The sequence below is a fragment of the Mobula hypostoma genome, chromosome 20 (genome assembly GCF_963921235.1).
Source record: "Mobula hypostoma chromosome 20, sMobHyp1.1, whole genome shotgun sequence".
Lineage (NCBI taxonomy): Eukaryota > Metazoa > Chordata > Chondrichthyes > Myliobatiformes > Myliobatidae > Mobula > Mobula hypostoma.
In genome coordinates this window covers 43,053,543-43,075,571 of record NC_086116.1, presented here as the reverse complement: position 1 = coordinate 43,075,571, position 22,029 = coordinate 43,053,543, and positions in this window count along the sequence as shown.

Sequence of the window (22,029 nt, the reverse complement as noted above, 5' to 3'; positions counted from 1 at the left end):
GCAATGTATTATGCCCTCAACTGAATAACCCTAATCCATACGTCTTTGGAACGTGTGAGGAAACAGGAGGAGATCCACAATGTCATGGAGAGAACATACAAACTCCGTATGGACAGCGGCAGGAAGTGAACCTGGTTTGTTGGTGCTGTAATGGCACTACAGTAACCGCTACACCGCCGTGACGTTCATATTCTTGGAACATTCCCATCAAATCCTCCCCACTCACCCATGCACAGAGGGCAATTTGCAGGGGCTAATTAACCTACCAACCCGCATGTCTTTGGAATGTGGGAATAAACCCCCAGAGGTAAGGTGGGAGGTAGGAGAAGATGGCAGCGCGACGCAGTGCGCGCGACCTCTCTGGTGAAATGATATCTTATTTGTTAAATAGGGGCCGTGCGCAACCCTGATTTGATGGAGACGGACGTGAGAAGCACGGAGGAACATCTGGAGAAACTTCTGAAATGCCCGGTTCGCTGCCGCTGCTGCTGTGTGATCGAGAATCTCCGGAGGGAAGGCCCCAAATCCTCGGCTTTGCCTGTTGCTGGCTGCCGGGGATGGGGTCGAAGAGCTCGGCAGAGATGGTGTTCGGTGTCGGAGGGTTGGTCGGAAGCTCGAAGTTTTTGGACGGACTCAGAGACGGACTGTGGTCGGGTGCTTCCAGGATGCTGCATCGCCAAGTTTGCGGCGCTGGAAGCTCATGGCAGGGAGAGTTTTCTTCCCTCTACCATCTGCGTGAGATGTTGGGACTTTCGAGAGACTTTGAGACTTTTTTTACCATGTCTATAGTCTGTTCTTCTATCAAGTTATGGTATTGTTTGCACTGTTGTAACTATATGTTATAATTATGTGGTTTTTGTCAGTTTTTCAGTCTTGGTCTGTCTTGTGTTTCTGTGATATCACACTGGAGGAACATTGTATCATTTCTTAATGCGTGCATTACTAAATGACAATAAAAGGGGACTGCGTGTCCTCATAATCTAATCTAATCTAATCTAAAGCTCAAGATTGGGTCTCCATTCTGATTCAGGATCCTGATGGTTGAGGGGTAATTAGTGTTCCTGAGCATGGAGGTGTGAGACCTAAGGCTGCTGTGCCTCCTTCCTGATGGCCTGGATGGTGAGGGTCCTTGGTTGATGGACGCTGCTTTCTCGTGACAGTACTGCTTGTACAGTAAAGGTGCTCAGTAGAAGGCTCCACCACTATCACCCACCCTACCACTGTACCACCTGCTCCACCGCCGTATAATCTGCTGCGTCAGTGCATCACCTGCCACGCCACTACATCACCTGCTCCACCACCGCAGCGAATCAAAAATTGTATTGGTTCATAACATATTCATGCCTATGAACGTGTAGGTAAATCCGAGTGGTAAGATAATTCATTGAATCAACTTGGAAACCAAAATCACTTTCAGTAACACAGACCGCTGATTGCACCCAAACAAAACAGATGGGGTGTGGGGGGTACCACCACCAGGTCTGGTGGTGGAGGCAAGTATGACAGGCGGATGCTCATAGATAGTCACATAAATGTGCAGAGACTGGAGGGATATGGGCGTCGTGTACGTAGAAGAAATTAGTTTAGTTCAGTGTTTAATTACTGGTTTAATTAGTCTGACACAACATCGTGGTCCAAAGGGCCTGCTCCTGAGCTGTTCAATTCCATGTTCAAAACAGAAAAAAACAACTTTCAACAATAATAAGCTTTTACAAGCAAATGAATATTAGCTTCTATTTCAGTGGTCCTCCACCCGGTTCGGCTTTTGGATTCAACTGCTAAATCTGATCTCCCACCTCACTCCTCCTCAATTCCTTATTTTATATCAGTGGTTCCAAGTATTTTGACACTTTACCAAATGCTTTAATTTACTAGCAGCCTCATATACATCTGGTGACAGGTACAACAGGCTAGACTGCTAGACTAAATGACCAGTGAATAAGTGTAGGTAGACAAATTAGAACATTGAACAAAGAACAGTATGACACATGGAAAAGGCCCTTCAACCCACAATGTTGTGCCAAACCAATTAAATTAATAATCAAATGGCCAATGTATCTAATCCCTTCTGCCTACACAACATCCACATCCTACACAATGTTTCCTCACACTTATGTGCCTATCCCAACTTCCCTGATAAGTCCCTGATGTATCTGCCTTTACCACCACCCAGGCAGTGCATTGTAGATCTCTGTGAATATAAAACTTGCCCCTTCCGTCTCCTTTGAAATTACTCCTTCTCACATTAAATGTATGCCCTCTGGTATTAGACATTTGAATCCTGGGAAAAAGATACCATCTGTATACTCTATCTAAGCCTCTCATAATCTTGTATATCTCTGTGAGATCTCCGTTCAGCATCTGCCGCTCCAAAGAAAATGAAGCAAATTTGTCCAACCTCTTGTTAGAGCACATGCCCTCTTATTCAGGCAGTGTCCCGGATTATACATGGCTTGTTTGCAGCTACCCTTCACTCTCCACAGGCTTTCTAGAAAATTTAACAGACTTTCGCAGATTGAGCTTGCTTTAGCTTGTATTTTCATTCATTACATATATTGTCTTCTGAGAGAAGAATCAAAATCAGGTTTATTATCACTGGCATGTGATATGAAATTTCTTAACTTAGCAGCAGCAGTTCAATGCAATACATAATCTAGCAGAGAAAAAAAAGTAAATACAATAAAAATAATAATAATAAATAAATAAGTAAATCAATTGCAGTATATGTATTCTGAATAGATTTTAAAAAAGTGAGGTAGTGTCCATTTAGGAATCGGATGGCAGAGGGGAAGAAGCTGTTCCTGAATCACAGAGTGTGTGCCTTCAGGCTTCTGTACCTCCTACCTGATGGTAACAGAGAGAAAAAGGCATGCCCTGGGTGCTGGAGGTCCTTAATAATGGATACCGCCTTTCTGAGACACTGCTCTTTGAAGATGTCCTGGATACTTTGTAGGCTAGTGCCCAAGATGGAGCTGACTAGATTTACAACCTTCTGCAGCTTCTTTCAGTCTTGTGCAGTAGCTTCCCAATACCAGACAGTGCTGCAGCCTGTCAGAATCCTCTCCACAGTACAACTATAGAAGTTTTTGAGTGTATTTGTTGACATGCCAAATCTCCTCAAACTCCTAATAAAGTATAGCCGCTGTCTTGCCTTCTTTATAACTGCATTGATATGATGGGACCAGGTTAGATCGTCAGAGATCTTGACAGCCAGGAATTTGAAGCTGCTCACTCTCTCCACTTCTGATCCCTCTATGAGGATTGGTATGTGTTCCTTCATCTTACCCTTCCTGAAGACCACAATCAGCTCTTTCGTCTTACTGAGTTGTTGATGCGGCACCACTCCACTAGTTGTCATATCTCGCTCCTGTACACCCTCTCATCACCACCTGAGGCTCTACCAACAATGGTTGTATTGTCAGCAAATTTGTGGATAGTATTTGAGCTATGCCTAGCCACACAATCTTGTGTATATAGAGAGTAGAGCAGTGGGCTATGCACAAACCCCTGAGGTGCACCAGTGTTAACTGTCAACGAGGAGGAGATGTTATCACCAATCCGCACAGACCGTGGCCTTCCGGTTAGGAAATCCAGGATCCAATTGCAGAGGGAGGTACAGAGGCCCAAGTTCTGCAACTTCTCGATCAAGATCGTGGGAATGATGGTACTAAATGCTGAGCGATAGTTGATGAACAGCACCCTGACGTAGGTGTTTGTGTTGTCCAGGTGGTCTAAAGCCGTGTGGAGAGTCATTGAGATTGCATCTGCCGTTGACCTATTGTGGTGATAGACAAATTGCAATGGGTCCAGGTCCTTGCTGAGGCAGGAGTTCAGTCTAGTCATGACCAACCTCTCAAAGCATTTCATCGCTGTCTATGTGAGTGCTACCAGCTGATTGTCATTAAGGCAGCCCACGTTATTCTTCTTAGGCACTGGTATAATTGTTGCCTTTTTGAAGGAAGTGGGAACTTCCACCCATAGCAGTGAGAGGTTGAAAATGTCCTTGAATACTCTTGCCAGTTGTTTGGCACAGGTTTTCAGAGCCTTACCAGGTACTCCATCGGTACCTCCCGCCTTGTGAGGGTTCACTCTCTTTAAAGACAGCCTAACATCGGCCTCTGATACGGAGATCACAGGGTCATCAGGTGCAGCAGTGATCATCACAGCTGTAATTGTGTTCTCCCTTTCAAAGCGTGCATAGAAGGCGTTGAGTTCATCTGGTAGTGAAGCATCACTACCATTCATGCTATTGGGTTTTGCTTTGAGGGAAGTAATGTCCTGCAGACCGCCAGAGTTGTCATACATCCGATGTTGCCTCCAGCCTCATTTGAGATGATCTCTTCACCCTTGAAATACCCCTCCGTAAATCATACTTGGTCTTCTGGTAGAGGCCTGGGTCGCCAGACTTGAATGCCACAGATCTAGCCTTCAGCAGACGAGGTACCTCCTGGTTCATCCACGGCTCAAAGGGCCAGAAGGGGCTTCTTGGCGCTGTATCTCAGTAAATAAGTAATGAGGTAGATTGTGAAGCCAATAGTCCATCTGATTGTAAAACAGGTCTGTTCAAGAGTCTGAAAACAGTGGGATAGAAAATATCCTGAGCTTGCAACTGCAACTCGATACTCAGTATTCTGTTTTCTTTTTTGCAGCCTTTTGATGTACTTATCTATGACATAATCTGGCTGCACAGATGTCGGCATGCAAACTAAAGCTCTTCACTGCATCACAGTACAGATACAATAATAAACTTACACCAATATACTCGTGCATGCGGACTCACACTCTCAGACACAGATGCGCACACATTCACACAATCTTATAAAGATAAAAACCAGCTTTATTTGTCACAGGTACATCAAAAGATCAAAGCACCCTGAAATGTGCTGTTTGCACCAGAACCAACACAGTCCAAGGATGTGTCCCACTTTCCCTGAAATTATAGACCTTTCCTTGTAAACCACAGGACATACATCAGATGCCCAACATTGGCACATTCTATCCTGGTGCGCTGCGGGTGGGTTGATAGTTTGCAATCTCCTGGAGTGGGCAGGGCTTGTGGGGCTGCCAGACCGTTTCCTGGCTGGCACATGGAGACAGCTTCCCTTCTCAGATCCGTCGTCACCTCTCCGTGCCTGCAATGACCCCAAACACGCTGGCTCTCCGTGTCCCGCACTGCTTTAAGCTGATAATGAATATTCATATACACTTTGCCAGAAGCTGAGCAAGTTTGAAAACCATTTGAGGTTTTGCATTGAATTACAATCAGTGTCAAAAGTTGTCACAGTGGAATTAAATTATTTTAATTAATCTATTAGAATGAAAGTCAGAACCTTTTCTTTCACAGAAGCAACTTGTACGTAATGGCATGATGAAAATTTCGATAGCATTCTAGACAAATTGTATGATTATATTCTTTCTAATTAATGGCAAATCTACATTTTTGACATGATAAGTGAAAATGGAGAAGACTACTTCAGTCAAAATAGGCTGCATTTGGAGCAAATTGATTTTTACCATACAGGGCCAGTGCAAATTGAAAAAAAATAACAGTTTTTGAAAGTTCAGGTTAAATTTATTATCAAAGCGTATATGTCACCATTTACAACCCTGAGATTCTTGCAGGCATTCACAGGAAATAAATAAATAAATAAATAAAGGCATCCGTTAGTCTTGCAAGACCATGGATCTTCACTCTTGTATGGAAGACCAGCAGTTGCCCATGCTGCAAGTCTCCCCTCTCCACAACACCAATGTTCTCCAAGAGAAGGCATTAGGACCCATACAGCTTGGCACCAGTGTCGTCGCAGAGCAATGTGTGATTAAGTGCCTTGCTCAAGGACACAACACGTTCCCTTGGCTGGGACTCGAACGCATGACCTTCAAGTCGCTAGTCCAATGCCTTAACCACTTGGCCACGTGCCCACACTCACACGAAATACGAGGCAGATAAACACCAATATGCAAAAGACAACAAACTGTGCAAAGAAAGAAGAAATAAAATAAACCAGCAATACGTATGGAGAACACGAGATGAAGAGTTCTTGAAAGTGAGTCCATAGGTTGTGGGAACAGGTCAGTGATGGGGTGAGTGAAACTGAGTGAAGTTATCCACTCTGTCTGAAAAGCCGGATGGCTGAGGGGTAATAACTGTTCCTGAACCTGGTCTTGAGGCTCCTGTACCTCCTTCCTGATAGCAGCAGCAAGAAGAACGTATGCTCTGGATGTTGGGGGTCCTTGATGATGACTGTTGCTTTCTTGTGACACTGCTCCATGTAGATGTGCTCAGTAGTGGGGAGGGCTTTACATCTATTGGACTGGGCTGTATCTACTGTTTCTGTAGGCTTTTCCGTTCAAGGGCTGGGGTGTTTCCAACCCGGGCCATAATGCAACCAGTCAGTACATTCTCTACTGCACATCTATAGAAGTTTCTCAAAGTTTTAGATGACACACTGGAAGATGCCCTTTGATCTGCCCACACCTTGAGATGTCCATGGAGGATTGGCACATTCCAGGCCACAGGGGTACATACTAAGGGACGCACTGAAGCTTGGTGCAGCCACAGCAAGGACTCAGTGGGGAAGGACGACAGTGTAGGGTTCTTCTGCTACTGGAGCTGGGTTGGGTGAGGAAGCCTTCAACTACTGCAGTAATATACCACCCTAAGGGGGAACATGATTGGCAGCAGTGCTTTTGATATGGATGAATATTTTAGAACAAAACTGAAAGCATTGACTATGAATGTAAAGAATGAAAAGGAATTGTACTATTTGTCTGTCTAGGTACCATATCCGATGTGGAGTTTGGTGACCATGGTTTTCCATATAGGTCTATCCTTCGTTTTTTTGGATGACTTCCATTTCCTCGATGTGTAGCCACCTGGCTATGCTTTTGATGTACATAAGCCGAGATCTTCCTCTAGGTTTACTCCCCTCAATCTTTCCAGAAAGTATGAGTTTTTCTAGTTCATCTTTCTGCATGATGTGTCCTAGGAATCTGAGTTGTCTTTCTCTTATTGTTGGTATAAGAGATTTTTTATTCTGAATAAAGTTTATTTTGTTATTAAAATACATCCTGCGTCTAACCATCTGTTTAAAAATTTAAGCCTTCAGTTATTTATAATTGCCTTTTAACAATCTGCCAGGACTTCCTGTGGAGCAGTTGTCAGAAGCTTACCTGAAATGACAAAGGTCCATGTTCAGGTAAGTTATCAGCTGTGCTGCTTATTGCTTGACGTATCTGGTTAGGTTAGTGGATGTGTTCATTAAAGCTATTAAAAGATGCTGCACCACAGTCCATATCCATTCCCTAGGTAGCAGCATCTCAGAAGAATTATTGTAGACCCAACACATTGATGTAATCGCAAAGAACCGTTCTAGTTACCCCCCCACCCTCGTCTATCTATTATCTCAGTCACTGCACTGCTCTGCTTGCATTGTAAATACATGCTGGTCTTTATGTATTAATGCATATTTTATTCAATATCCGTACTTTAATCTCTAACATTATTTTTATATAATTCCCTTTTCTTTATCATTGTTGAGTGTTGTTGTTGTCGCACCCTGACCAACACACCACAGCAAATTCCTAATCTATGTAACTGTATATGGCTGATAAAGCTGATCCTTGATCCTTGAAGAAGGCATGTCAGTGACTATGCTTCATGAAGAGTTTGAGGATATTTGGTACGTTGCCAAAGACCCTTCACAATTTTCTACAGATGTGCATACAGTGGAGATCATTCTGAGTGGTTGCACCACCACCTAGTACGGAGGCACTAATGCACAGGATCGCAAATGGCTGCAGAGAGATATGGACTCAGCTCCATCATGGGAACACCGTCCTCGCCATTAAGGTTACCTTCAAACACTTGTGCCTCAGGATGGGCAGATCCATCACTAAGGGCCCTCACCATCTGGGACATGCCCTCTTCTCATTACTACTATCAGAGAGGAGGTACAAGAGACTGAAGATCCACACTCAGTGTTTTAGAAACAGTTTCTTTCCCTCTGCCATCAGATTCCTGAACAATCCATGAGCTCATGAACATTAGTGCTTGCTCTTTCCTTTAACACAGTTTTATTTACCTTATTTGTAACTTGTAGTAATTTTTATGTCTTGCACTGTACTGCTGCCACAAAACAATAACTTTTGTGAAATACATCACTGAAATGAACCTTATTTTGGTTCTGATTCAGAAGTAAGGAATCATTCAGTGATGGTTTTACAGTGGGTCATAGAGTGAGGAATAGGGAGATTAGATGTACTCCCTATTTTCTGATAGTCATCTGGCTGGTTAAACATGCTCTCTCCTCACTACTGCCATCGGAAAAGATGTTCTGGAATCACAGGTCCCACTCCACCAGGTTCAGGAACAGTTATTACCCCTCAACCATCAAACTCCAGAACTGGCGTTGGTAGCTTCACTCACCACAACCCTGAACGGATTCCACAACCTACGGACTTACTTTCAAGGACTCTACAACACATGTTCTCAATATTATTTATTGCTTACTTATTTATTGTTTTAATATTTGCAGTTTGTCTTTTGCATGTTGTTTGTCTTCTTGTGTGTAGTTCTTCGTTGATTCTGTTGTTTTTTGTTGTTCTACTGTGAATGCCCACAAGAAAATGAATCTGAGGGTAGTATAAAGTAACACGTAAATACTTTGATATTAAAATTACTTTGAACTTTGAACGACCACGATTAGGAACAGAAACTCTCTTTCATCTCTATCTCTGCCTCCTCAGCAACTGGTTTCATGTGAAGAAATGTAAAGCAGCCCAAACCTATTAGGTTTGGGAATCATTTAATGTGTCACAGTCTGTGCTTGCTAATCTACACTGGTGATTTGTTAAGCATTCATTTCAAGAGAACTAGAACATAAAAGCAAGAATGTATTGCTGAGGCTTTATAAGGCATTGGTCAGACCACATTTGGAATATTGTCAGCAATTTGGGGCTGCATTTCTAAGGAAGGATGTGCTGGCCCTAAAGAGAGTCAAGAGGGGTTTCACAAAAATGATCCCAAGAATAAAAGGCTTAATGTATGAGGAGTGTTTGAATCTCTGGGCCTATACTTGATGGAGTTCTAAAGGATGAGGGGAATTTCATTAAAACATACCAAATTCTGAAAGAGCTGGTGAAGCACCTTGAATAACTCCAAAAGACTGAGGTTTGGTAAAATACCGAAAGGCTTTTATTCGCTGTACAATACAACCTCCACAGTGAGTGTCTGCCCCCGGACTGAAGGGAAGGGGCAAGGCGAAACACCTTTATACAGGACTCTGTGGGAGGAGCCACAGGGGCAGTCAGCAGAGGGGTGTGTCCAGACAGGTAACCGAGTTACAACATATATACATGGTTTACCACATTCACCCCTGAAGTGACTGACAATATTTACAACAAGTATATTTACAGGTCAGGTCTATCAGGCGGCCGAGTCCGTCGCTGTGATCTACGTAGCATCGGCGATGGCGGTTGTGCTGGCTCCGGCCTGACTTCAGGTGCCAGCACGTTAGGCGTTGTTAATCCCTTGTGCGTGTGCATCACGCCCGGTATGGGAGTGTCGTGTGGTGTCTGTGTAGGGTTTGGAGTGTGTAGTGTCTCGTGGGTACATACATTGATGGGTACAGGGTCAATAGTCACCACGGAGTGTTCAGGGTAGGAGCCCGGAGCTCCTGCGGGCGCCAGGTCGTGGATGGAGACCGTGTCCTCCCACCCATCAGGTAAAACCACGTAGGCATACTGGGGGTTCGCATGAAGTAAGTGAACCCTCTCGACCATCGGGGAGTATTTATTGCTCCTCGAATGTTTCCGGAGCAGCACTGGCCCCAGGGACGTCAGCCAAGTTGGTAGGGTGGTTCCAGTGGTCAACTTTCTGGGAAATGAAAAGAGCCGCTCACGAGGGGTGGCATTGGTGGCCGTGCATAACAGGGAGCGGATGGAGTGGAGTGCCTCGGGAAGGACCTCCTGCCAGTGGGAGACCGGCAGTCCCTTTGACCTGAGGGCTAAGAGTGTGGCTTTCCACACCATGGCATTCTCCTTCTCCACCTGTCCATTCCCCCAGGGATTATAGCTCGTGGTCCTACTGGTTGCAATTCCCCTAGCCAGTAGATATTGGCGCAGCTCGTCACTCATAAGCGAGGACCCTTTGTCACTGTGGATATAGCATGGGTATCCGAACAGAGTGAAGAGCTTGTGCAGGGCTTTTATAACTGACGTGGTAGTGGTATCGGGGCAGGGGATGGCGAAGGGGAACCGCGAGTACTCGTCGATAATGTTAAGAAAGTACACATTGCGGTCAGTGGAGGGAAGGGGGCCCTTAAAGTCAACACTCAGTTGCTCAAAGGGGCGGGTGGCCTTGATGAGTTGTGCCTTTTCGGGTCGGTAGAAGTGCGCTTTGCACTCTGCACAGACTTGGCAGTCCCTGGTCATCATCCTGATCTCCTCAAGGGAGTAAGGCAAGTTCCGGGCTTTCACGAAGTGGAAAAGCCAGGTGACTCCCGAGTGGCAAAGGTCTACATGTAGGGCATATAGCCGGTCGATCTGCGCGCTGACACATGTTCCCCGGGATAGGACATCGGAGGGCTCGTTGAGCTTCCCAGGCCTGTACATGATGTCATAGTTGTAGGTGGAGAGTTCGATTCTCCACCTCAGAATTTTATCATTTTTGATTTTGCTCCGCTGCTGATTATTAAACATGAATGCGACTGAGCGCTGGTCAGTTAGCAGAGTGAACCTTTTGCCGGCAAGATAGTGCCTCCAGTGCCTTATAGCTTCCACTATGGCCTGGGCCTCTTTCTCTACCGCAGAGTGCCGAATTTCAGGGCCTTGAAGGGTACGGGAGAAGAACGCCACTGGTCTTCCCGCCTGGTTGAGGGTAGCAGCCAGCCCAAAGTCGGAGGCGTCACTCTCTACTTGGAAGGGAATAGCCTCATCCACCGCATGCATTGCTGCTTTGGCAATGTCCCCTTTTATGCGGTTGAAGGCCGCGTAGGCCTCGGCTGAGAGGGGGAATATGGTGGACTTGACCAGGGGACGGACCTTGTCTGCGTGGTTAGAGACCCATTGGGTATAATATGAAAAGAAGCCCAGGCACCTTTTGAAGGCTCTGAGGGTATTGGGAAGAGGGAGTTCCAACAGGGGGCGCATACGGTCGGGGTCAGGGCCAATGACTCCATTCTCCACGATACACCCAAGGATAGCAAGTCGGGTGGTCCCAAATACACACTTGTCCTTGTTATAGGTGAGGTTGAAAGATTTGGCCGCTTGGAGAAATTTTTGGAGGTTGTTGTCGTGATCCTGCTGGTCATGACCGCAGGTGGTGATGTTATCCAGATATGGGAACGTGGCCTTCAGTTGGCACTGGTCCACCATCCGGTCCATTGCCCTCTGGAAGACAGATACACCATTCGTGACACTGAAGGGGACGCGCAGGAATTGATAAAGCCTGCCATCTGCCTCGAAGGCGGTGTAAGGGCGGTCCTCCTGGCGGATGGGGAGCTGATGGTAAGCGGATTTTAGGTCTATGGTCGAGTACACCTTGTACTGTGCTATCTGATTGACCATGTCCGTGATGCGGGGTAGAGGGTATGCGTCGAGCTGCGTGAACCTATTGATGGTCTGGCTATGGTCCACGACCATCCTATTCTTCTCCCCGTTCCGAACAACCACCACCTGTGCCCTCCAAGGACTTGTGCTTACCTCAATGGCCCCCTCCCTGAGCAGCCGCTGCACCTCCGACTTAATGAAAGCTCCGTCCCCCGCGCTGTACCTCCTGCTTTTAGTTGCCACAGGTTTACAGTCGGGGGTCAGGTTGGCGAACAGCTGTGGGGGAGGGATCCTGAGGGTGGAGAGGCCGCAAGTGGCATCAGTAGTGCGGCTGTTGGCATGATGTTGGGTGGGATGTGCGGGTCGGTGTGTGTGTGTGGTCAGTAGCGGGGTATGTGATGTATCCCTACAAAACTGGGGATTTACGACAGTGACTGGCGGGAGGGGCCCATCATACTTCATCGTCACACTTTTCAGGTGGCTCTGGAAGTCCAACCCCAACAGCACAGGGGCACACAGTTGAAGCAAGACCAGTAACGTAAAGTCTCGATATTCTATGCCCTGCACCACTAGTGTCGCTACACAACTCCCCCGGATGTCTGTTGTATGCGACCCGGAGGCCATGGTGACCCTCTGACTTACCGGCCGTATCATGAGTCCGCAATGCTGCACCGTGTCCGGATGGATAAAACTCTCCGTGCTGCCTGTGTCAAACAGGCAGCTTGTCCTGCGCCCCTCCACCAGGATGTCCATCATTGACCTTGCGAGCTGGTGGGGAGCGCTTTGGTCGAGGGTCATGGAAGCCAGGGTTGAGTCGCTGTCTTGGTCCGGCGCGGTGGGGTGCCCTGTGAGCACCCGTTGGTCGTAGGCGGTGGGAAGTGGTGCCGACCAAGGTGGCCGCCCCCATGTCTCGCACGCGGCACTGCTCGATCCCGCTCACGGTTTGGACTTACGCACCTTCGCGAAGTGGCCCTTCTTTCCGCAGCTGGAGCAGGTAGCTTCTCGGGCCGCGCAGCGTTTCCGGGGGTGCTTCTCCAGTCCGCAGAAGTAGCACTTCACGGACTCACGACTGGCAGCAGCCGAGGCCGATTCGCCGGCGGGTTGCGGGGTCTGCGGCGCCCACGAGGCTATCGGGGGATCGCGTACCTGGAGAGCCTCGGAGTTATGCAGAGTGGCCTCCAGTGTGTCGGCCAGCTCGATCGCCAAACCTAAGGTAAGATCGGCTTTTTCCAGCAACCGCTGGCGCACGTACGCTGACCTGGTCCCCGTGACGAAGGCGTCTCTCACTAGGAGTTCTGCATGCTGCGCCGCCGTCAGCTCCTGGCAATTGCAGGCTCGCACGAATGTCCGTAGGGCCTGGATGAACTCAGCACTCGATTCCCCGGGCTGTTGTTGCCGTGTCGCTAAACGGTGCCGAGCATAGACGCTGTTTATCGGCCGCAGGTATTGTGTTTTGAGGGCGCTCATCGCGCCATCATAGTTCGGCTGGTCTCTGGTCAGCGAATAGACCCGTGGGCTGACCCTGGAGAGTAGAACTCTGTGCTTCATTATGGGGTCGATCACTTTAATCTCCTCTAGGTACGCTTCGAAGCAAGCCAGCCAGAGTTCAGAAGCGTTTCCAGCCTCTGGCGTTTGCGGATCGAGGTCTAATTTTTCGGTCTCAAAGCGTGTTCCATGCTTTAAAATGTACAGCGAATAAAATTGAAGCACCTTCAATAACTCCAAAAGACTGAGGTTAGGTAAAATACCAAAAAGGCTTTTATTCGCTGTACGATACGACCTCCACGGTGAGTGTCTGCCCCTGGACTGAGGGGGAGGGGCAAGGCGAAATCACCTTTATTCAGGAGTCTGTGTGGGGAGCCACAGGAGCAGTCAGCAGAGGGGCGTGTCCAGACAGTTAACACAGTTACAACATATATACATGGTTTACCACAGCTGGAGATAGAGTAGAAGTGGAGAGGATGTTTCCATCTGTATGACCGCTTAGGATCAGAGGGTACAGCCTCAGAATAAGGAATGTCCCTTTAAAACTGAGGTGAGGAGGAAGCTTTTCATCCAGAGGGTGGTGAATTTGTGGACTTCGTTGCCACAGATGGCAGTGAAGGCCAAGTCACTGGGGATATTTAGGCAGAGATTGACAGGCTGCTAAATAATAAGGGAATTAAGGGTTACTGGGAGAAGGTAGGAGATTTAGGGTTGAGAAAAATACAGCCAAAACTGAATGGTAGAGCAGACTTGATTAGTTGAATGGCCTGATTCTGCTAATGGTCTTGTGATCTAAGCAGCAGCTCAGTTTTACAAGTTACACCCTTGTTTACGAATCCTTTCATTGCCTCATCCCTGCCTATGTACGTAATCTTCTTGAACCTTCCAGTTCCTTGAGACATCTGCACCCTTTCAATTCTGGGCTCATGATCATCAATGTATTTAATCACTCCACTAGCAGTGGCTTTGACCTTTAGAACCCCTAGTTTTTGAGCTCTGGGGTTCTAAATCTCACTGTTTTTTTTCTCCTTCAAGCATTTGTTCATCTACCCTATTATCTCTGTGTACCTCTTTACTGCTAAGCTATGCTTGATAATGCTTCGGTTAAATAGTTTGGTGCATTAAACACAAAATACTCTGCAGATGCTGGGGTCAAAGCAACACTCACAACATGCTGGAGGAACTCAGCAGGTCGGGCAGCATCCGTGGAAGCGATCAGTCAACGTTTCCACGGATGCTTCCCGACCTGCTGAGTTCCTCCAGCGTGTTGTAAGTGTTGCTTGGTGCATTAAACTGTGTAAAAGACACTTTATGAACATTGTTGTGGTTCTCTAAGGAGCAAATAATCGGTATGCACCAATGTACAGGATGCTGGAGGAGCATGCATGTTGGAACAGAGATAAGGAGGAATTTCTTTAACCGGAGGGTGCTGAATCTGTGGAATTCGTTGCTAAAGACAGCAGTAGAGGCCAAGTTATTGGGTACATTTAAAGCAGAAGTTGATAGGCTCTTGATTAATTAAGATGTTGGAGGTTACAGGAAGAAGGCATGAGAACAGTGTTGAGAGATAACAAATCAGCCATAATGAAATGGCAGAGCAAACTCGATGGGCCAAATAGCCTAATCCTGCTCCTATGTCTCATAGTCTTGTGGTCTAACTCAATAGCTCAGGCAGTATCTATGGAGGGAAATAGACAGTTGATGTTTCAGGTCAACTGGACTGATTGTTAGAGGGGAGATCGCCAGAATAAGGAGGTGGAGGAAGAGGCAGAGCAAAACCTGGCAGGTGATAGATGGATCCAGGTGAGCAGGGGTGATAGGCAGACGGAGGAGGGGAGAGTGGGAATAGTGACAGAGGCTGACAGGTGAGGAGTGGAGGTGACAACCGGCTCCTGGTGATGGAGTCTGATAGGAGACGAAGGTGGAGTCTGGAATCAAATGAGGGTGGTGCGGAGGGTTTCAGCATTTCACCTCTTCCATCCATCACTTCCTGACTTCTTATTTCATCTTCTCTCCCTTACCCACCTACTTACTCCTGCATCTGGTTTCACCCATCAGTAAGAAGCTTCCATCTACCATCTATCGCCTCCCATTTCCTCCAGCAGGCTGGTTATTTTAGAGTTTGGGCAGCTTATTTTAAGCACAGCAATTCTCTGTTAGTAAGTTTTAGTTTCATTTTAAACTCAGCACAATGCCTTCTAGAAAACCTGCAGGTGCTGAAATCCAAAACAACATACATAAAAATGCTGGAGGAGCTCAGTAGGCCAGAAAGCATCTACGGAAAAGAGTGAACAGTCCACATTTCATGCCGAGACCAATCATCAAGTCCTGATAAAAGGTCTCGGCCCAAAAATGTCAACTATTTACTCTTTTCCATAGATGCTTTCTGGCCTGCTGACTCTCTTCGAGGGATGCCAACCCTGAAGAAGTTTAAATCTTCCCTTTGCCAGTTCAGTCATACTCTTTTTCACTGCTCCCCCTCTGTGATTTCCACCACCCTCCAGTCCTTCGACCATGTACTCACCTAGACCCGCTACAACAGTCACATATCCTTCAGTCCTGATGAAGGGTCTTGGCCCAAAATGTCAACTGTTTAGTCTTCTCCATTGATGCTGCCTGGCCTGATGAATTCCTCCAGCAACGTGTGTGCATTGCAATGCTTTCTAGATCCTGGACTCACTGACATTCGGAATTTGTTTTTGCAAAAGGCAAATCCCCTAGTTTAAAACATTCAAACAAGAAGGAAATTGAACAGCGAATGTCAATGTAAATTCTTTCTGAACAAGTTCTTTGCTGGAATGATTACAGTCACAACCTTATGATGTCTTGACCTTCAACTATAATTTATATTTTAAGCTTTTACATTATGCAATTGACACTAGGAATTACTGGGAATTTCGAGAGTGATATTGGCTCCAAAAGCTGGAACACATTCTATTTGGATCAGCCAAGAATTGCAAACACAAGCATTAAAGCAGATCAAGTTTGAGTTCAAGTTTAAATGTCAATCAACCATGCACATGTATAGACCTAAATGAAACAGAGTTCCTCCAGAGCCAAGGTGAAAAACACAGTACAAACAGGACATACAGTCACAATATAATATTAGCACAAATCTCTTAGTGGAATAGCCAGTAGATTGATGTACATGGGATGTTGTCCTGGAGCCATGTTTCTGCAAGAACAAGCATGCAGCAGTTCTTCATCTCGCTGGGTCAGCTGTAGATGAAGGCATTCCAGCTTGACTTCCAGGGACAATTATTTCAATTGTAGCAGGAGTGAACGGAAAAGCCCAGTTAACATTTTGAATGAAAGAAATATGATCTCTGTGACTTTGACTAAATGAGGTTGCTTGAGTATCTCAGAAACTGCTGATCTCCTGGAATTTTCACGCACACAGCAATGTCTAGAGGTTACAGAAAATGGTGGCAGTTCTGTGAGTGAAAACACTTTGTTAATGAGAGAGGTCAGACGAGAGTGGTCAGACTGGTTCAAGTTGACAGGAAGGCAACAGTGACTCAAATAACCACACTTTACAACAATGGTACGTAGGAAAGCATCTCTGAAAGCACAAACTGTCGAATCTTGAAGTGAGTGAACTACAATAGCAGAAAACCACGAACATACACTCAGTGGCCACTAATGAGATACTTATTAGGTACAGGAAGCACCAAATAAAGTGGACACCGAGTTTATCCTGGGAGGGAAATTCATCTTCGGTTTACTTCAGTAAAACTACTGTATATGTAGGTGTGTACAATCAACAGCATCAACAATGGCATTTGGACCTAGATGCTGAGGTCAAGAGGGTTGAAAGTCTCAAGTTCTTAGAAGGTAGCATCACCAATAGCCTGTCCTGATCCAACCACATAGACACCAGAGCCAACAAAGTTTACCAGTGCTCTTACCTTCTCAGGAGAGTAAGGAAATCTGGCAAGTTCCCTTTGACCCTTGCCAAACTTTATAGATGTAACCTATCAGACTTCATTATAGATCGATATTGCAACTGCTCTGCCAAAGACTGCAAGAAACTGAGGAGAGTTGTGAACACAGTTCAGCACATCGTGGAAACTAGTTTCTCCTCCGTGGCCAGTCCACACTTCTTGATGCATTAGTAAACAGCCAGAACATCAATGAACACACATCAAAGTTGCTGGTGAACGCAGCAGGCCAGGCAGCATCTGTAGGAAGAGGTGCAGTCAATGTTTCAGGCCGAGACCCTTCGTCAGGACTAACTGAAGGAAGAGTGAGTAAGGGATTTGAAAGTTGGAGGGGGAGGGGGAGATCCAAAATGATAGGAGAAGACAGGAGGGGGAGGGATAGAGCCAAGAGCTGGACACGTGATAGGCAAAAGGGGATACGAGAGGAACATCAATGATCCCACCCACCACAGATGTTCCCTCTTCTCCACCTTCAAGTTGGAAAGAAGATATCAAAAAGCTGAAGCACATACCGCAAGGCTCAAGGACATCTTCTACCCTGTGGTTTTAAGACTGTTGAACTGTTCCCTAGTATGATAAGATTGACTTGCACTCTCTGTGTAACTGTTGCACTTTATGCTACATTCCCTTGTTTTCCTTTGTATTATCTCAATGCACTGATGTGATGAAATGATCTGCACGGATTGAAATGCAAGACAATTTTTCTCTTTGTACCTTGGGTCAATAGTAAACTAATTTAATTTACTTATTGATAGTGACAAGGTAGGAAATCCATAAGACTACAAGACCATCAGAAGCTGCTCTTCATTCCATCATGCCTGCTTTGGTATCTCAACCCCATTCTCCTGCCTCCTCCCTGTGACGGTTGACGTGCTTACTAGCCAAGACACTGTCAACCTCCACTTTAAATAAACCCGATGAGTTGGCCTCTACAACTATTTGTGGCAATGAATTTCACTGATTCACCACCTTCTAGGTAAAGAAATTCCTCCTCATCTCTGTTCTAAACGTATGTCCTTCTATTCTGAGGCTGTGCCTTCTAGTCTTAAACCAGAAGAGGAAACATCCTCTCCATATCCACTTTTATCTATGCCTTTCAATATCTGACAGGTTTCAATTAGATTCCCACTCATTTTCCTAAACTCCAGTGAGTATAGGTCTCATATATTGACCCCTACATGCCTGTGATCATTCTCATGAACCTCCTCTGAACCCTCTCCAATGCCAGCACATTCTTCCTTAGATAAGGGGTCCAAAACTGTTCACAATATTCTAAGCGCATGGAAGTATTGCAAGGCAGAACAGCCACAAGAGGCCAAATGGCCTAATTTTGCCTCCTCAGTTCCTTATGTTCTTATTTTCCCTTGGCGTGGCCAAGTGGTTAAGGCATCGGTCTAGTGATCTGAAGGTTGCTAGTTCGAGCCTCAGCTGAGGCAGCGTGTTGTGTCCTTGAGCAAGGCACTTAACCACACATTGCGCTGTGATGACACCGGTGCCAAGCTGTATGGGTCCTAGTGTCCTTCCCTTGGACAGCATTGGTAGAGTGGAGAGGGGAGACTTGCAGCATGGGCAACTGCTGATCTTCCATACAAACTTGCCCAGGCCTCAGTCAACATCGAAAATCAATGGGCAGCCGAAGAAGAAGATTTTCCCTTTTATATGCCGACAAGGTCCAGAATTTAATCACATGAATCATAACTGAAAACTCAGCACAAAATGAGCATAATTTTAAAAAAAATGTATTTACAGTATAGGATCTGAGCACTACAGTCAGCATTCAGAGTTGTAGCTACTCAGAACACAGAATCAGATCCTTTGCCCACTACATCATTACTGGCCAACAACTATCCATCTAAACTAATTCTATGTACCAGGACGTTACCTGTTTTCATAGAGTCATAGAGCATAGAAGCAGACCCTTCTGTCCATCTCATGCCGACTATGTTGTCCAGTGAGCTAGTCCCAGCTGCCTGTGTTTGGCCTATAGCCCTCTAAACCTCTCTTATCCACATAGTCGGATCCACATGGCTTTTAAATGTTGCTGAAGTGCCCTCCTCAACCACTGTTTCTGGCAGCTCATTCCAAATACGTGCTATCATCCGTGTAAAGAAACTGCCTCTTTCTCCCCTTTTAAATTTTTTAAAATACACTAATATTCAGAGCTAGTATGATTGTTACAGGTGTACTGGTCAATTTTGACACCACAGGTATTGATGGTGGGAGCTTGGCGGTGGTAATGGCATTGACAATCGGAGGGAGGAGGTCAGTCCAGCGCTCTGTTCTCTCTACACACAGGACTGAATGGTTTGGCTCAGCTTACAATACAATCACAATGAACACCCACCACTGGTTATACATCATTAGGAGTTTGAGCAAAACTGCTATCTCCAACGACTCTGTCAAATTTCAACAGATGGCAGATATATCTGGTCATCCTATTACGGCAATTTTTGGATTGCCAATGGTAGAACATAGATCTTCGTCTTCTTCAGCCTGTCGAATGATAGCATTTGTTACTTTAATGGCCAGAAGATCTATTTTAATGAACTGGAAGGAAACCAATCCTCCTACTACATTCCAATGGTTTTCTCAAACTATATTACGCTTAAATTTAGAAAAAATTAGAAGTGATATTTTCGATCCTTCGGTTAATTTTGAAGAAACTTGGAAAGCTTTTATGCAACATTTTCATATGATGTAATTTGACCTTTCCAAATCTTTTTTATTAACTTAAATTATATGAATAGAGGAGCAGAGTTAACGACATTACTGAACGTGTCTGATTCAAGATGTTGGTCTAGACCTGTTTTGTTCTGTTTTTTTTTGGGTTTAGTATTCAGTTTTTTTTCCTTTTTCTTTCGGGGGTTTTTCTTTGTTTATATATATATTTTTCCTTTTATTTCTTTTTTTTCCTTATGACTAATTTCATTATGAGTTTGGAAGTCTATTATACCTATGATACTTAAAATCTTTTTGGTATATGCTTATTAAGATTATTCTAATCTCTTTGTATCAACATTGTTACTGTGTTTATAATTTTAAAAATTAATAAAAAGACTTAAAAAGAAAGAAAGATATATCTGGGACATTTGAGAGACTCCTAGAGAGGCATATTGTTCTGTTTTGTTACTTCAAAACATTAAATGGATTCAAAAATACATACCGGAGTCTGGAAATGTGGGTTCAACTTTGATTTTACTTTAAGTGAGGCGTGCACGTATCATGTGGTAGCACGATGACGACTGCAATTAATGTTCCTTCTCTCTGTTAGACCATTCTCTTTCTCGTTCACATTCTTTCTCTCCATCTCTTCCCTCCTTTTTCTTCTTCTAGATTGTGCATCTTGATCTAGGTAAGTTGCATTTAGTTCACTGGAGCATTCTCTTATTAACCCTTCTATTGCTCCCTTTATAATCTGATCTCTCCTTTTGGTTTCCGTATCCACAACACCATCTGACAAATCCTCTGTTTTCATATTTCTATTGACTCCTTTCTTTTTGGCCTTCCATCCATCTATCTGGGCTTTGGTCTTTGCATCTACTTTTATGAGCAGCTTTTAGTCTCCCACTTGGAGTTCATGCAACCACCTTAATGCACACAGAGTAGATTCTAGTTCTTTATACTCACAAAAGCCAAATGCTTTCAACTTTCCTGAAGTTCCTTGAACTCTGTTCCAGCTTAAAACCAAGCCTCAGTTCACAGTTCACAAGTAACTGCATGATTAACATATCAGAAGCTTTCTCAGATATTTTGCCTGCAAAAACTGTTGTAATCAGACTAGTGCTTTTGTCACTTTCATGCTTCATGCTTCCTCTGAGCAACATGGTCCTTCCTTCATCCAAAATGCTTTCTAACCGGAGCTACAGAGGTAGGCACCAATTCCTGTTTTCCTTCTGTAGGGTGTTAGTTCATACTGTTCGGCTTGCAGAGAGCTGTGGCATTATCCAGTACTTTTTTAATTCACTTTCAGTTGCAGGGAATTCCACCGCAGGCAACATGTCATGCAAATAGTGGATGGATCTTCAATCAAGTTGAAGTTGTCTCAGCCACTCATCTCCTCACAATGCTGGTTCTCCTGTTTTTACCATGTACAAGCCCAATGTGACTTGTTGGTTGTTGTATTTCACAGTTACGAATGTCATTCACACAGGTGTTATCTTTTCTCCAGTATAAGTTCTTAGTTTGAATATCTGCAGGCTTCAATTTTGTATTTTTGAAATACTGTTCAAACTCATTTTGTGGAATGACTGAAACAGCTGAGCCAGTGTCCAAATCCATCTTAATTAATTTGCTCGCAAACAACAGGAATTTCCAGCATCTGCAGAATTCCTGTTGCCTGGCCTGCTGCGTTCACCAGCAACTTTGATGTGTGTTGCTTAATTCATTTGCTGTTCATTTCTGGTGTAAGCCATATTGCGTGTCTATTGTTAATTTTTACACAGTAAATCTTAAGGCTACACAATCCTACATCACTCTTACCATTACTCAGAATTTTCATCAACAGCGTGCAGATTACTGCTCTTTTTGATACTGCAACTTGAGCTTCTATCTTTTTCTGTTCCCTGTGCAGTCCATTTATCTTTGTCCATTTATTTTTATCTTTGTATGTGTCCTACTTTGTTGCATTTTCTACAAGTTTTGCCTTTAAATCTGCATTTGTTTGGTGAATGGGAGCTCCTGCCACAATGGTAACACAATTTGTTTGGCCAGGCTGGTTCCTGTTTAGACAATGTAATCTTGTTCACACTTATTTTGATTCCAGACTGCAACTCATTCGTGTCTCTGTCTGCAGTTTCCATTGAAACAGGGATTTCAACTGCTCTTTTAAATATGAGCCATGCTTCATTTAGGAGCTGTTTTTGAATGCTTTCTTTTAAGTCTCCTCAAACTAAGTGATTTCTCAGTGCATCATTAAGCCATTATCAAACTGACAATGTTGAGACAATCTCTTCAATTCAGCCACATGTACTGAAATGGACTCCCCTTCCTTTTGATTCAGCTTATAAAACCTAAAATGTTCTGCATGCAACAATGGCTTTGGTTCTAAGTGGTC